A 15,459-nucleotide genomic window follows, 5' to 3' on the forward strand; every position below is an offset into this window, starting at 1 on the left:
AAGCAAATAATAATGCTCACAGATGATCACCTCTTCTCTCAGCCTGGCTTCCACTACTCTTTCCCATAACTTCATGGTGTAACTGATCAACTTTATTCCCCTGTAGTTACTGCAGGTCTGCACATCTCCCTTATGCTTAAAAACCGGTACCAACACAATCATTCTCCATTCCTCAGGCATTTTCTCAACTTACAAAATCTTGTTAAACAATCTTGTTAAAAACTCCACTGCATCTCTCCTAAACAACCGACTTTCCACTCTTCATCCTTTCAATCGCTGCTCTCCTTACCAATCCTATCCACTTCTTGCTTCACCATCTCCACACCATCCAACCTTCTCTCTCTCTCATTTTCCTCGTTCATCAGCTGCTCAAAATACTCCCTCCACCTTCACAATACACTCGCTAGTCAAAACATTTCCATCTCCATCCTTTATTGCTCTAACTATCCTTCACAGCTTGGGACAAAAACTAAACAAAATAAAAAAATACATATAATATATATATCCACACACACACACACACACACACACACACACACACACACACACACACACACACACACACACACATACGTCACCTCCATTAACTCCAATTAACGGTTTACCTCTTGTGCGCCCCCTCGCGGCTCTGTACTGCATTACACCACAGGAGAACGGGTAAGGAAGTGGGCGTGGCTTGCATTAGACCGGCTCGCGTGCGTGAGAGTTTTCCCTGAACTCCAGACTGAATAACGGGGGAGAAACAAAAAGCAGAAACTTTCTCTCTCCTAAAAGAAAGAGGAACAAAACCCGGAGCCGCTTCTATAAAGGTGAGTCTTTTATTGTCATTACCGTTTAACGGCAATGTTGGGTTTATTTCACTCTTGTCACAAATAAAACAACTTCAATTCGCAACGTTTCCCCTGCGTCAGACTGTGATCGGAAACGCTTGAAGCAAACATCTACTTACTGGTAGTCGGTTTCCATGGATACGCTCTTAACGATAGAAACGTCGATGTGCGACATTAACAGCGGTAACCATAGGGACGCTTTACGGCAGTAATGTGCTATAGGCATTTAATCAGTGATAATTATGTTTGTTTTTTTTCCCTTTAAAACATCGAGAATTAATCTTATTTTTCTCTATATATTCATGAAATTAGTCCATTAGTTCCTTATTAATCACGTGCATGTTTATATGTTTATTGATGTAAAATTTATTCATTTAGCAAAATGTTTTTTTTTTTTTTTTTTTTTTTAAGAGAAATACAAATAATTAAAGCAAAAGAAATTATAAAACGTTATCAGCAAAAGCAGACCACACACACACACACACACACACACACACACACACACACACACGTTCAAACTGACCACAGGTCTATGATCAGTATAAATATAAGAATATATAATAATATCCAAAAATCAAACAATCGCTGAACCAAGTCATCTTATCAAACACTTTATCCACGTGATCCAGTAGGAACTTTGACAGAACAATCCAAACATTGTTAGGGGTAGAAAAAGAGAACCGAGGCATCTTCTATGGTCACTGGCCAAAATGAGCCCCATGAGATTTCCCCTCTTTTAACGCCGCCTCCTTTTCTGCCCTGCCAGGAAGCGTCAAGGCTGGACGTGTGTGATTAGCGCCTGAAACACAACCAAACACACTCCTTTCTCTCTCTCTCACTCACACACACGTGCTTACACTCTCAAACACGCACAAAGCTGGAACCCGTGCGGTCCTCAGGTGCCGGCTGATAGAGGGATAAACTCCAGAGCGACTCTGCTTCCAGACATGAAGACCTTCAGCACGTTTTTGGCTTTGCTGATGATCTTCAGTGCTGCTGCAGCTTCAGGTAACACCGCCGTCCCGTCCTGTTTCGATCTGAGATGCAAGAATTCAAGTGCTTACACATTTATATCTAATCTCCTATTTTAAAAAATGCCTCTGGATGAAATTGGAAGCCTTCTGTCTAGGTTTCTTCAAAGACTGAAACCAAGAACTGTATGAGGTTCTAGGGTGAACTTCTGTTGGCTATTAGCTATCAAAAAAAAAATGTTTTAGAAATGACAGCTGTATTTATTTTTTGGTTTCGTGGTTATAGATATTAATGTTATAGAAGTGAAGATTCAGTCTCAAGAAGGGACACCTTAAATTCCTTGGAGAACGTTCTTCAGGGGGTTCATATATCAGCATGGTTCCTATAAGATTTCTGTTTGATATGGAACTGTACGGGTTCCTCACACACGGATGACTGAAGAACTGTTTTGGGATTTCTTTAATGATTTTATCTGATTGTGTGTTGTCATGAAAAGTTTTCTTTTTAATACTTGTAACGTTTGTTTTTCACGTTTGGTTTCGTTTTCTGTTCATATTTACACTTATTTGGGAAGAATTTAACATAATGTTTTGTATTTTCAACAACAACAACAACATTGAAAAAAAAAACCCAGAAAAAAGATATTACAGATATAAAAACCCCACAATCAGCAGTTAAACTGTAAAATAAAAGTAAATGAAAAGTTACTTTTGTTCTCGTGGAAGGAACAAGAACTCGATACTCCATAACCTGTCGATATTTCTGCATATTTCTTTCCATGTTGCTACCTGCAGGTTTACTTTCTTCATGTTTGTGGCTTTTATTTTGAAAATGAAATGCATTCTGGGACGAAATACTGACTATGGAATCTTCTGAAATACTAAATATTCATGTCCTGGTGCATGCTGTATTGTGTGCGTAAGAAGTGTTTGTCTAGAATTGAAACGAGTAACACGGTCTGGTGCTGAAGTGTGACGTCGTTTTTAATACGCCGATACGAGTCGTACCCTGTTAAGGTTTGAAGGTCAAATGAACGAAATCCGATTAGTCCACGTGAACGTATCACGTAAGGAAATCGTGTTGAATATGAGGAAGCCGTTGTTGTTATTAATACCTCTGCTGGCTGAAAGAACCCTCTATTCTTTCAACAGTGCGTGTGCATCACGCTATATTTTTTCAGGTTGGGATTCTTGAGCTCGAGCCAAACGGGGACATTGTTGCGTGCTTGGGAAAGAGCCGACATAAACCCGACGTTATCACGTAAACATGCTACGTGGAAAAATCTTTAGATCTCATGAACAACCTGGTGACATGCAAACTGCACAAAGACACCTGCTGTGATTGTACAGGGTGGTGAGATGAAGCGGAGTTACCGATGCTACTTCGCACATCTTATAAATCCTCTCGTTCCTCGCCGATTTTCCATAACCAACGTATTTATTGAAATATTTAGTTTCCAAAAAATCCGTTTCTATGTTTACGTTTCGTGATCTTGAACCCCTTCTGGACGTTCACTTCTGTTCTCACTATCAGCATTCCAAGTTTCTGAGAAATCACTCAGCATAAACACCACTGACACTGGAAACTCCTTCAATCACAATGAAAAGTCTCCTTACTAAAAAAAAAGATTTGACACGCCGCGTTCACATTCGATTCATTACTATAGAATTAGAAACGTAAAAGAACTAATGCATATATAAAATCCAGCGGTTATAGAAAACAAATTGAAGCCTTCTGACCAATCAGAGCGGAGAATTTGTCAACACCATGTGTTGGGCATAAATAAACAGTTCACTTATTCATTTTTTTGTTTGTTCTATAATTCTTACATTCTGTAAAGCTTCATTAAGACAGCATCATTGTGAAAAGCGCCACATACAGAAAAATCAAGGTACAGGAATGTACCTAAAAGAGTCCGAATGTTTTGTCGCTACAGCTGTACCTCAGCAGGGTTCAACAATGTACCTCTGAACATTGGTACATTTTTGCAACTATTAACAATTTTTTACTAATTTGATCAAATGTTATTTTAGAAGTACAAACAAGAAGGTGGTACAAACATGTACCAATGTTCAGAGGTGCATTGCTGTACCCTGCTAAGCATTTGTAGTTTTTTAGGTACATTCCTGTACCTTGATTTTTCTGTGTGTATAGAAATAAACTTGAATTGAATTATATAAAGGTTTATTGGTTTTAAATATTCAATGCGCATATCTTCTGTAGTTGTGTCTTAGCAGTACACACTGAAGGTCTGTGGTTAAATCTGACCAGCATGGGTTGTTGAGGAAGTGGCAAAGTATAGTGCTGACATAATGAGTTTATATCCGCTAATCAATGTTTTAATTGATTAATATATACCTGTACCCCTGATGCACTTGTTTGACCCCCTGCTGAGAAAACGTGTATGAGAGAAAAAGAAAGAGATGTGTGTGTGTGTGTGTGTGTGAGGGAGAGATAAAGTGAAAGAGAGATCCAGAGGGAGAATCAGCCTGTATATGAAGACAGAGAGAGAAAAAGAAGAAGAGCTGCAGTGGAGCCACAGGGAGCTATATCCTGAGGAAGAGCTAAGAGATCAGGGCGCCATTACATAACGACTGTAACGACTGGACCCAGCGGCCCAGCGGCGTCACCGGCCCACTCCAGCCCGCCGAGAAAGAGACGGAAAAAATAGGTCGCCAAGGAAGCAGACGGAAAGAGCCAGAGAGATGACAGACGTCTCCTCTGAAGTTAGACGGAAAAAAAGTCAAAAAACAAAATCAGAGAGAAAGACAGAGAAAATCCCCCTCCTGTAGACAAATAGAGCACTTCCTTTCTTTCTAAATGAGCCTGGCTGAGTCTGAGACAAATGACCCCATTCCCAATTGCCCTATATGACAAAGTTATTTTGCTCTAAAACTTCATTATCACACCTCCTCATTAAGCAAGAAGACCTGCTTCTAAATGCTCTAAAAACTTTCCACATTTTGAATATTCTACTGACTCAAATACCCAAATGTTTTTGGCCCAGTTGACCCAATATCCATGTACTAATATCCCTGGCCCTAATGCTCCAATGTAAAGGTCTCTGAACAAACACTCTAATTCAAACGCCTCCATTAAATACCCCATTACATTTCCATTTCCAAAGCCTCAGCCAATATCCCACTTCCACATTTGTCCTAAATGCACCTTTCCAGATGTCTCCAGCCCAAATGCCCCAACATAAATGTCCTGCAAATTGCCTCCAATTCAAAATGTCCCTGACCTAAATATTCCAACATTGCATTGCCCTAGGCCAAAAATTACCTGTGTCACTTTGTCCTTTGGCTCAGCCAAATGCCCCTAAGCTGATTGCCCTTGCCCCAAAAGGCCAAACCTCTGAAAACATACTCCAAAATCCTGCACCAAATATTCCATGTCAATAAGACCAAAAGCCAAACTCTAACTACCCCATTTGCACTGCAAATGCTCCCCAAATACACCTAACTGAATGTCTCTGGCAAAAATACCCCAGCTTAATTTAGCCAAATGCCCAGAGCTAATGCTCCTGATCCAAACTCATCAAGCTAAAAGTTCCACTCCAAATGTCCTTGGCCCGACTGTCTCAAATTAAATGCCTCTGAAAAAAGATTTTTTTTCCACACAAATGTCATTAGCCGAATTGTTTTTAATGAAATGCCACTAAGGCTGAATGTTAAATACCCTGCACCCAAATGCACCAGAATATATATTCATGCCCACCAAATGCCCCACACCAGCCAAATGGTTTCTTTGTAATGAGTCCTACATTACGAAAGGGAGGGCAGGACGCTAATTTTAGGATGGCTACATTAGCATATAGCACAAAGCTGTGTTTTTATCCCAGTGCCCAACTGCCCCGCCAGACAGGGTGGCAGGGAGACCCAATGACGCGACCTCGTGTCGCTTCTGGAGTCCGATTTTTATCTCCAAATTGCAATTAACAATCCCCATGTCTTTCCCTCCAGACTCCACTCGGCTGCCAATCCCCCTAACCCCCTCTCTTTTTCTCTTTCTCTCTTCACTTCAGCTGACCCTGTTTATGCTGTTTTTGTCTCTCTTCCTGTGTGTGACGCTTTTTTTTTTTAACCTCAGAGCTTTCTGTGTGGGCTGATGGAATATTTTCACATGGATTAAATGGAGCTTGTTGAAAATCTTCATCCGATTCTAAGTCCCATTCGATGCAACACATTAACAAGACACTTCTATAAAAAAGGAGAAGAAGATCAAAGCAGCGCTTGTGGAGATGTGTTAAATTCCCAGAGCGCTCCGTACTCGTAAGCAATGCCTGATTTTAATTAGGATTTTAGTGTCTTCAGTGTGGAGTTGAAATGCTTCAGCTCCACTGAACATACACTAAAGTCCCACATCTGGTCGAAAAAATAAAAAAGACCAATAAGGAACCTGGTATCACATATCAAGATTTCTGTGCTCTGATTAATCACGGTACGCTGTCATATGCCCGATATATTGTCTCGCTCCTACGCCAGACTTCCGAGAGCTGAATGGCTCATTAGCGCCAGGCTGAGATAAATCTCAGAGCCGCTGTTAGCACCAGAGCGGCGGCCGTCTGGACCGATAAGGATCGTCGCTTGCTGCATGAACCTCTGTAGTTCTCATTCTGTTGTTTTTTTGTGATTTTTTTTCTTTTCTTGAGAAAAGATATTAAGGCTTGAGAACGTTTAAGAGTGAGTTGTTGTTCCTCAGACTCCATTCTACATCTTAGAAACTCACTCAGTGTACACGCCACGTCTATCATTTATACAAGATTGTCTTATTGCAATGTAGTACAAATCCAATCCAGGAGGTTTCTTAAGATTTGACACCTTGCATACATGTAGGAAGTTAATTAGACACTTACTGGCTGAGATGATCCATTTCATTTCATCTTGAGAGCATGGAGAAAAAAAATATTTGTCAATGGAGCTACTTTGTTATAATTCAATAGAATTTTTTTGGATATAGGTTTCTATAATCGTAGTATATACTAGTGTAAGAAAAATAATATTAATATAGCTAAGATATATAAATAATAAATCATAATAATGAACATGTTTATAATATATGTTATAAAAATAAAGAATAAATTAGTTTATAATATATAAATAATAAATTAAACTAATACATATATTCATTGACACATGCTGGTGGTTGTAATTGTACCTGTTTTGCTTTAAACTTACTTGATGCAAAGTCCAAATTATAAATTTTCTCCTGGTAGCTCCATGGTTAAGGTGCTGGGTTCCTGACCGGTTTCTTAACCCTTTGTGCTTTACGGGTGCCGTATCATGGCTGACAAACTATTGTTGTAAATGTTTCAAAGTAATTATGGTGTTTCAAATTACGTAAATCATCAGGACACCAAACGGAACTTTTGCTATGTTTCCACACGGACGGTTTTAATTGCCGGATCTGTGCATCTCTGGGGATTTTGGTGCTTGGCGCATCAGTAAAACAAATGTTTAGTGAATAAACATAATATTTCAATTGAGTTTTTTCAAAATGTTTATATCTGAGTAAAGAAAGGACGTCGTGAATTAATGTGTGTTATGTTGAAGGTTTTAATTTCACCTTTTTTATATTTATTATATATTTTTATTTAAAATGGTCAGACAGAATCTATCTATCTATCAAACTTATTTTTAGATTAATTTATTTAAATAACTGATGCAAATCAGACAAAATGATGTTTAAACACATTAAATCTCATTCTAACACAGAGAAAGAAGCCTCAAATCTGAATGTGGTTTAACACACACCACTGTAACACACACCACAAGTTTATAGTAATGCGATATTTCACTAATGCAATATTATATGGTTTCTGTAGTAACAGTTTATTCACAGGAAAGACAAGCTGCTTAAACGGATTCGAAAGCACTTGTTCAAATGCAGTGTAGTGCTCAGTGAGGAGATGTTTGTCAAGGGCCTTGCTCATGGGTTGAGCAGTGACAGATTGGTGGTTCTGGGATTTAAACTTATGACCTTCCTACCAAAGTCCAACATCTTAACCACTGAGCTACTGCTTCCCCCTGAACGCTTAAACTCAAAAAAGAGGCTGATGAAGGAAAAGGCTGTAATGTAAATAAGAACAGGAACTGACTTTTTTTCAGCATGGAATGGTCATTTATGAATTAGAATTATGGTAGAAGAGGAACAAAATAATATTATTTCATAGAAAGTCATTGACGGTTACAGGATTTAAAGCCGATTAGTTCACCTTAGTGCGTTTCCTTTTATACAAATGAACACAAACCGGGTTTTTATCGAGTTTTTCTCATGGAAATGCTCCCGCTATTGATTTTGAATTAATTTGTTTGTATTCAATGCTTGGACTTGAATCTCCAGTGCGAAAAGTTCAGGAGCAAACTTTTAACACTGAAAATAAACATATCATTGTTGATGGACTACATCTGGAGTTATGTCCTGACTGTCCGGTTCCTGTGAGACAGCTGTTCTGCGTCACAATGAGGAACAGATTTTGGCTACACCACTGAGGTCAAAGGGAGCTTTTTGCAAATTCAGTGCAAATCATCACGGTGTTCGTTCCCTCCAATCATCCCTCACAAACTCGCACATAAATCTTCCTTTGGGTCAGAGTCATCAGTGGCGCCCGCTGCAGCGTTTGTCGCTTCCACGCGAAACATATGTTTGTGCACAGCGACATCAGCCTCGAATGATTAAGAGCACCAGCGCTTCCATCTGCTCGGCGGAACAAGCTAACAGCCTCGGCTAAACGAATCCTTCCTCCACGAGCCGTGGCGCTAATTAATGCAGCGAAGACGGATGAGCTCCCCGTGCGCGCCTCGCCTCGCCTCGCCACCACCACCACCGGCTCATCCTCATCCACTGATTCATTTGTAAACACTTAGCTTTCTGTTCATGCTGTTGTTCCTGACGATCTGTCATCGCCGTAAAAAGTGCACCATATGCCCTGAAGATGAGCAGAAACATCAAAGGGAGAAACGTTGTCGAGAAGCATGTTTGCGTTATTGGTTAAACATAATTAATCTCATAGTCAGTATGAAAGCGTTTGGCAAGAGGACTGTTCGGCGTTACCTTTAATTAAGGCTAATTATTCCACAGCAGTTTTGGGATTTTGGAATTTTTCAAGTCCCTTTTTTCTATGTATGTTAATACCATTTTTTTCTAAGTATGTTAATAAGCTTTAAGTTTACTGTGGTTACGGCTCCTTTACAGGAACATGTGTGGAGGACGACTTGCATAAACCAATTAAATAAAATGGTAGTGTTCATTTAAAGTTTATGGAAGGAGTCTCCAGTGTCGAGTGGTAAATATTTTACCTCAGGAAAGTTTTCAGGAGGGTTTTTTGTTGTCACATGTAACATGACAATGTTTATGTAAGGAGTCCTCAGCGTCAAAGCTCTGTAACAGTCGGAGGTGAAGCTATCACTTTAAGTTCTCCGACAGAGGAGGATGTAGGACGCTGTTCTTTGTGGTTTCACAGAAACTGCAACAAAGCCATTTAAGAATGAAAGATAGAGAAGTTTGGAAAGAAGTAGTGATCATTTCTTAGAAGTAATTTCTCTATGAACTCCAAAGTGGAACTGAAACTGTGCTGTCAAACTCTACATGCGTGGATCACATTTCCTGAATGCTAAGCATGGCTTGGTGCTTAAATTAAATGAAATTAACTTCTGTTTGCTCTCATAAAGATCTATACGTTTTGAAAATATGTATGATATTCTTGTAGTTGCTAATCTTATAATTTTACCTCCTCTTTTATTATTGTATTTCTATAAAATACAAAACCTGGACTTGGTGAACAGTGAACAGTAATACTTCATACAGACTGTTATAGTGATTATATGACTTTTTCAGCACAGGGGTTAAAGGTCACGGGACAGCTCAGGTCTCTGTGTGCCTCTGATAAGAGTTTGTTTGCCTTCCGGTGGATGGTTAGGCTGGGGCTGGCGGCCACAGAAGTACTGGGACAATAGGTGTGTGGAACGGAGGCAGGACTTTTCTTGCTCCCTCCCTTGTTCACTTGATCACTCCGTCCTCCCCTCACACAAACACATCTTAGTCTCTTTAGCCTTCTAACTTCTGGATATAATAGCATGCTGAAAGGTTCAGCAGGATCTAATCTACAAGCATTTACAGCCAGAAACATGTTTCCAATCTTTGCAGGGTAGCAATAGACATCTTCTGACATAATCCCTGACATGGCCACACATAAAGTGTTCAAATCAAATCATGCTGTGACCTTTACCCAAAGCTTGAGTAAATTTTGTGCATCTTTATACGTCGCAAATATTAAAAGTGAATTTTTTATTGTGTTTCCACTGTCAGAGTCAGAGCTAAAACTGTAACTTTTAGGACATAGGAGTTCTTTTCTTTGTCGCTCCCACATAAATAAGTTTCAATGAACCATTTATTCAGTATATACTCTATAATCTTTACTCTATAGTATATACTTTATAGTATACTCTGTAATATGTACTCTATAGTCTACACTCTATAGTATATACTTTATAGTATACTCTGTTATATGTACTCTATAGTTTACACTCTATAGTATATACTTTATAGTATACTCTGTTATATGTACTCTATAGTTTACACTCTATAGTATATACTTTATAGTATACTCTGTAATATGTACTCTATAGTCTACACTCTATAGTATATACTTTATAGTATACGCTGTAATATGTACTCTATAGTCTATACTCTGTACTCTACACTCTATAGTATATACTTTATAGTATACTCTGTAATATGTACTCTATAGTCTATACTCTGTACTCTACACTCTATAGTATATACTTTATAGAATACGCTGTAATATGTACTCTATAGTCTATACTCTGTACTCTACACTCTATAGTATATACTTTATAGAATACGCTGTAATATATACTCTGTAGTCTATACTCTGTAATATTCCAGGTTGCCTCTGATCTGCACTCTGTTTTTTGTACAATATATTATATATACTCTGTGCTATATTCTCTACACTCTATATTCTGTACTATATAGTCTGTACTCAACGCCCTGTACTTTATAATCGATACCTTACACTCTATTCACTATATGTCTATATAATCTACTATCTATACTCTTTATACCCTGTAGTCTATAGTAAATACTTTATTATTATAGTATTTATCATAGATTGCAGAATGTAAAATATATTCTGCAATCTATGATAAATACTCTACAGTCCACAATCTACACTCTATACCCTATGTTTGTCTCTATAGTCTATACTCTCAACGCTAACCTTTACAGTCTATAATCTATTCCCTATGATCTACAGTCAATTTCTTCTTCTCTAAAGTCTATACTTTATTTAGATTATTCCTTAGTCTATATTATATATTCAGTACTCTGTAGCAAATACTCTGTACTCTAAAATCTATAGTTTATACTCTCACTTACACTCTATACTCTATTATCTATACTTTATTCTGTATAGTATAGTTTACTGATCTTAACTAGAACCATTTTATGAAGCTTAGAACCCCTATGCATGTAAAGAACCCTTCTAGGGAATTTTTCTAAGCACGTTTTTTTTTTCTTGTAGTGGACTCATTTCATTCATCATTCACGGAGCATCTCATGAATTTCCTCATGGCCTGTAAACGTTAGAAGTTCAGTCTGTGTCACTTTGGCTCGATGGTGTATAACTAATAAAGCTTATCGTCAATAAACCAGAGCGTCAGCCACAACACTCACAGGCACGAGTTACACGGATTGATTAATGTACCGCACAGATAATTAGGTCCAAACGTTCGTATGCGTCCGTTGTAAGCATCTCGGTACACTCATCACAGCTTACTAACTATTCCTCTAATAATAAGCGTGCAGGAGAACCGGCGATCATACCGATGACAAATCGCTCCAAAGACATACCATGAAAATCGGAACACTAGGAAACAATAGCCGAGCGCCTGGTTTGAGGAGTGGCTCCGACTGTCTGACGAGACTCAATAAAGGAAGTCGCCGTTTCCAGGATGTAGATGTTCCCTGCCAGCGCAGGACGAGGTCTTTGCGGTTCAGTGCTTTTCTTTTTTTCCTTGTATTTTTGCTGACTGGAGGTCGAGTGCACCTCGGCTAAGCGAACTCGCAAAACAAGAAATGATTCTGCTTGATGTGGATTTTTAGGTTTCCGTTTTTTTGCAGCCACAGGTTGTGGGATTAGTTTTTTTCATCTTGCCACATATTTCAAACGTGAAAGTTTTATACCCAGGGCTCCGATTTAAGGGGCGATATCTTCTACCGATATTATTTTATAAAAAGGTTGATATGATTTAATATATCTTATAAATAAGGAAGGAGTACATGTTTTGTTATATTCTGTACTCTGTACTATATAGATAGATACAACTTTAGTGTAATTGCACAGTACAGATACACAGCAACGAAAATGCAGTTAAGCATCAACCAGAAGTGCAAATAGTAGCAATTGTGCAAACTGTAGGTAGATAAAAGAAGTGCAGATAAATATGGAAGTACTGTATAAATGTTATACACAGTGTATATACAGATAACATATACACATGTAGAATATAATCTAGGATATTCTATGAATTTACAATTATATACACTGTACTATTTACTTTAAAGTCTATACCATCTACCCTGTACTATATACTCAATACTTTGTTTTATATACTCAGTAATTGATATTGTGTACTTTTTACTGTATATTCTATACTCTTTATTTTATACTCTGTCCTCTATATTCTGTAGTAAATGCTCTGTAGTTTTTATTCTATATTCCAAACTTTATCCTATACCCAATAGTTAAATCCACACTCTGTACTTTGTTTTATTCGTGTCCTGGAGCTAATTTTGACCTCACTAAACGCTTCACAATGCACTGACACTGGAGACTCCTTTTATTAAGGTTACATAAATGTTATATGAATGTCACTGTATGGGAGGAGCAATAACATATTAGAACAGAAACAGATTACACTTCCTAATCATGGAAAAAAAATCATCAAGCTTCAGCAATGCAACAGTCATTTTGCATTTTCCACATAATGGGATGAAATTTATCACAATGGATGTGTGTGTGTGTGTGTGTGTGTGTGTGTGTGTGTGTGTGTGTTTGTGTATATGTAAGTGTGTATGTGTAAAAGCATCTATCAGACCTTTACGAATCTCTTTGCACTCCCTTACCCAGCATACGGGACTCCCTTATGAGTGTGTTTTGGCTCAGAGTGAGGTCTCGGGGTCAAACCGGAAGCTGACACATGGTCTTACTCTCTCTCTCACACACACACACACACACACACACACACACACACACACACACCCCGACCAAGGCACAAGCTCAAACCAAAAGAACACATCACAAAGTGCTCACAATGTTCAGTGACAGCTATGTTTTTTTTTTTTAGCCGTCGCTCCTGCTGATGAAAAATGAGACACGCTCCCGTAATTCCCAGCTGAATCCACGAGTGGATGGGAATCCTCAGCCCTGAGGCACAGTTTGCATGGGAAAGAGTCATTCGAGTTGCTGATAAAGTAGATTCTACCTCATTTAACACAGAAACGTTTAGCAGAGGCGTTTAGTGACATCGGCATTTCCGGGGGTCAGGTCCGTCGCTCAGCGTGGACGCAGCTGCATGTCTGATTCTGACGACTGATATATGACCGCATGGGGACTCACACAGCGGAGGCCAAGATAAACCCCCTCGCCATCACACGCCATTGACTTTTACAGAGGAATGAGGACTCGCTGTTAATGTTGCAGTAAACTCGCTATAGTATGTGGACTTTTTAGAACTGGGTGTGGTTTGGGTCTGGAATGTACAGGTAACAGTTAGTGGGCCGTGACATAACATAGCGCTTCCTGTCATGGTTGCAAATGTCCCGGCTTCCTTTTTTCCTCTTCTGCCTGCTGCTGGAGAATAAAAGTAACTCAGGCCTGGTATTGAAGTCAACCACATAGTAGACAGTTTATGTATGAATTTTGCACATTAGAAATTAATACTTAATAAACCCCGCCCACTGCATACAGTCTCTGCAGTTCTTTAATGTACTTTTAATGTGCTAATGCTTTTTTTTTTTATCAGTTTTGTTTTATTTTATAGTTTTGTCTTTATCTAAATGAAATATGGCAGTGTGTGTTGGATGAGAGAAGCTACACAACTCCCTCTCTCATTTATTTCTCTCCCTCTTTCTCTCTCTCGCCTTTATCTCACTGCACATCAGCCCTTTCCGGATGCCCTGTGCTTGTTGTAAAAGCATGAGGATGCAGTTTGCAGTTGAAAATAATAATTATATTGAAACTCTTACTCTAATACCTCGCAGAATAGGACCTATGTGATGTCCAGGCACGCAAACAGACACGGCTCGTCGTTTCAAAGAAATCAAGGTTGAACTCTTACCCATAAACCCCCTCTGTGCATCCTTACACAAATAAACGTCCGTGTATGAGTATAAATCAGCCTATAAATAAAAGTATCCTCCAAAAATTAACCAATGCTGTGAAAACAACAAATCTACTAAACATTTCCTCTATAAAAAAAAAAAATAATGTTTTTTTTTTTTGCGTAATTGCACTTATTTGCCTAATTGGGTACTAACAAGGCACAAAACTACACACTTACTAATTTTCCTCAGTTTTATTAAAAGCTAATTAAATTCTAGCAGCTAAATATTAAATATAAAAGGATTTTAAATCCTCGGGGAGCCAAAAGGATTGGGACACCTAAGTTTTCAATTTACATTGTATTTGGCAGACGTCCTTATCCAGAGCAACTTATAATTAATTTATTCATACATCTGTGCAGCTATGGGATTAAGGCCCTTGCTCAGGGGTCTATGAGTGTCAGCTTGGTGTGCGAACCCATAACCTTCAGATCCAAAGGCCAATGCCTTAACCACTACGCTACCACCCTCAATTGTATAAAAGGTCTTTGAATTTGGTTGCATTTAATTTTCCCTTAATTTTTACCAGGAGACCCAAACCTGTGTCCCTGTGCACAAATCCAACTCCATGAAGATCTGCTTTACATGGGTTGGAGTGGAACATCTCCAAAATCTAGTGGAACATCTACTTAGAAGAGTGGAGGGTATTATAAGGGCAAACACTAAATGTAAAATGGGATGGCATCATCCATGCATTTGTGTTTCTCCATCCTTTTAGAAGATTTGTATTATGTAGTCTACTCAATGCTCTATACTTTATATTTATAGAGGTTGCTAGCACCCTAATTGTACATCTTGGTGTCTTTGGGATGTGCTGTAACACCAACTCTGTGTGTGATTATTTCCCTATAACCTCAGCACACACTGTGTTTTATTCTTTTCATATCGACTAAGCATAAACCTTTGTGTGCTCTGAGCATATTCTGAAATTCCTGGTCATGGACTCTCCATCATGATGAAGAGAAAATGACTGTTTATAGTTGGACTGTAAGAAAAAAAGGAGAGGGAGACGTTGAGTCTGGACCAGCCTGCAAAAGCGTTCACGCCAAGACTTTTAAACAATGAAGACGGCTTGCTGCCGGTGCCACGGGGTTACACCTCAGCAGCCAATCGCTCCCTCCATCTTTCTTTTCAAACATGAACCGAACCTTGCTGCTGATTGGCTAGGAAATGACACCTGACCCGTCATTTCCCGAGGAAAGACTTAGTTTACTTCTGGGAAATATTCATTGACCAAGGCGCCAAATAA

General features: G+C 38.8%; 1 protein-coding gene across 2 annotated transcripts in view; it reads left to right on the forward strand.

Moving 5' to 3' along the window:
• The first annotated feature begins 673 nt into the window (after positions 1-673).
• The window catches only part of eng (endoglin), a 40,166-nt gene continuing 25,380 nt past the window's right edge, over positions 674-15,459 (forward strand). For both annotated transcript variants that reach the window (XR_006924349.1, XM_046838898.1), the window contains exons 1-2: positions 674-809; positions 1,597-1,838. The gene's annotated coding sequence lies outside the window, so the exon portion shown is untranslated. The remainder of the gene's footprint in view (positions 810-1,596; positions 1,839-15,459) is intronic.

The sequence above is a fragment of the Silurus meridionalis genome, chromosome 25, assembly GCF_014805685.1.
Source record: "Silurus meridionalis isolate SWU-2019-XX chromosome 25, ASM1480568v1, whole genome shotgun sequence".
In the NCBI taxonomy this organism is placed as follows: Eukaryota; Metazoa; Chordata; class Actinopteri; order Siluriformes; family Siluridae; genus Silurus; species Silurus meridionalis.